Source organism: Phalaenopsis equestris, unplaced genomic scaffold (assembly GCF_001263595.1).
Source record: "Phalaenopsis equestris unplaced genomic scaffold, ASM126359v1 Scaffold000326, whole genome shotgun sequence".
NCBI classification, from domain to species: Eukaryota; Viridiplantae; Streptophyta; class Magnoliopsida; order Asparagales; family Orchidaceae; genus Phalaenopsis; species Phalaenopsis equestris.
Window position 1 is genome coordinate 941,241 of NW_018164768.1, and position 2,134 is coordinate 943,374.

Sequence of the window (2,134 nt, forward strand, 5' to 3'; positions counted from 1 at the left end):
CAAAATGCATGAATATATTCGTGATAGGGTTGGTGTAGCTCCTGTGACGGACAAAATTAGAGCAAGTCGTCTTAGATGGTTTGGTCACATTAAACATCAATCATCTGATGATCCGATTAGGAGAGTAGAAGTTTTAAATTCGACTTGTGTTAAGAAAGGCGGAGGTAGACCTAGGAAGACTTGGGCTTATTGTATTAAAAATGATCTTAATTTACTAGAACTAAATGAAAATATGACACTAAATAGAACGCAATGGAGAAAAAGGATTCATGTAGCCGACCCCACGTAGTGCGATTAAGGCTTTGTTGTTGTTGTCGTAATAATATTATCATGAGCAACAATTTCATGAATAAAATGAAAACAAACATCAATATATTTGGTCATCTCATAAAATATTTGATATTTAGTAAGACGCATCTCATAAAATATTTGATATTTAGTAAGACGAATCACACTCGGACTATCACACATCACTGTGGTAAGCTAAAAGTCTTCGTTAACCTCCAAATAATCCTTTAAGACTAAATAACTTCTTTACAAGCTTCAAAATCATCACATATGCTGCTTCAGTCATTGACGAATGCCACTCTTTTTTGCAAATTAGTTTTCCAAATTATAACATAACTATCAACATAAATGAAATTTTTCTATCAAGGTCTCCAGCTAAATCAATGTGGTTGATGAGTTCATTTATAGTCCTCCTAAAGGGCAAGCAAACATTTTGATTTCGCACAAGTACCTGCTAATCCACAAGGCTACTTTTTAATGTTTCTTATTAAACTTAGTCGTATCTATTGACCGCATTGATTGCATATGATGGGTTTGGATGAGGGAAATTTCACATTAACAGCCATATGAAACTCGAGATAAATACTCGATCTCATCGTCTGATCATGGACACAAGCTAATGTATTTCTAACAGGTTCGATGATCTAAATGTTAATCATGTCCAGAGCTTTTTCGATGTATCATTTTTACTAAAAAAAAATTGTGTTTCTATCTCTTTAAATTTTCATTCATAATATTTTTCTTTGTAGCTTCTAAAGGCTATCAAGTTAAGTTTCACCTTCTTGAATTTACTTATATTCTTAATACAACTAAATAAATAAAGAATTTGCATCATCCCTCTTGAAATAAATACAACTATCATAAATGCTCCTATTACACTTATGATTAATCATAAATCAGAAAAAAATTTCATGTAATTTTTTAGGAGACTATTTTAGATCATAAATAGACTTTTTCATCATGCAAACACTTTTTTTTTATTTATAAGAATGAAACTCTCATGTTTCTATTGTAAAGCCCAAAACAAACCTCCATGTGAATTGAATCAGAGCACTCTGTCCACTGGACCATGGAGAGTCCACACACCTGGCAGGCCGTAATCTGCTCTGATACCACTTGTCACCTCCCAAAAAAGCCTTTAAGAGAGATGGACAGCCCAGAACTTAAATACTGTTTTTCGGCCCTACACCTAGCCGATGTGGAATTATTTGTCCGTGACACCTCGCTCACTACGACCTTCGCCTCTTCACTCGCGAACCAACCCTCACGATCATTTTCGCTACCATCTGCGCATTAATCAAGCTACTTTTCTTCTCTGCTCATCCCCTTACCAAATCGTCAGCTCTTGCAATCTCCAGCTCTCAGCAAAGAACTACCAAGCCACCTGGAAACGACTTGCCACGACACCTTTCCCCCCAATAAATGAAGGGTTGTGGGTTATTTTAAAAAAATAGACCGAACCGACCGGTTCGGCCTGAAGGTCCGGTTCTAAATGGGCAAAAAATCGCTCCCGCAATGAATCGACCACAATCTGCGGTCCAACAGCTAAACTGACGGACCATGACCGACTCACAAGTATCGCTCGCTCTCGAACCACCTGTCGGCCGTTTTTTAAACTTCGTGATTTGAAAAAGTGGTGATTTTGTGTGATTTTAAAAATAATTTAAATATGAATGTAACCCTTTTTTTATTTTTAAAGGTAACATTTTAATTTTAAAATAGGTGAGATTGAGATCAAACAACATTTTAAATAGTTTAAATAATTGAATACAATACTACAAGTAATACACTTATCCCAAAGAATAAATATATCACTTGTAATAGAAATTCAATCACCTAGACTAAA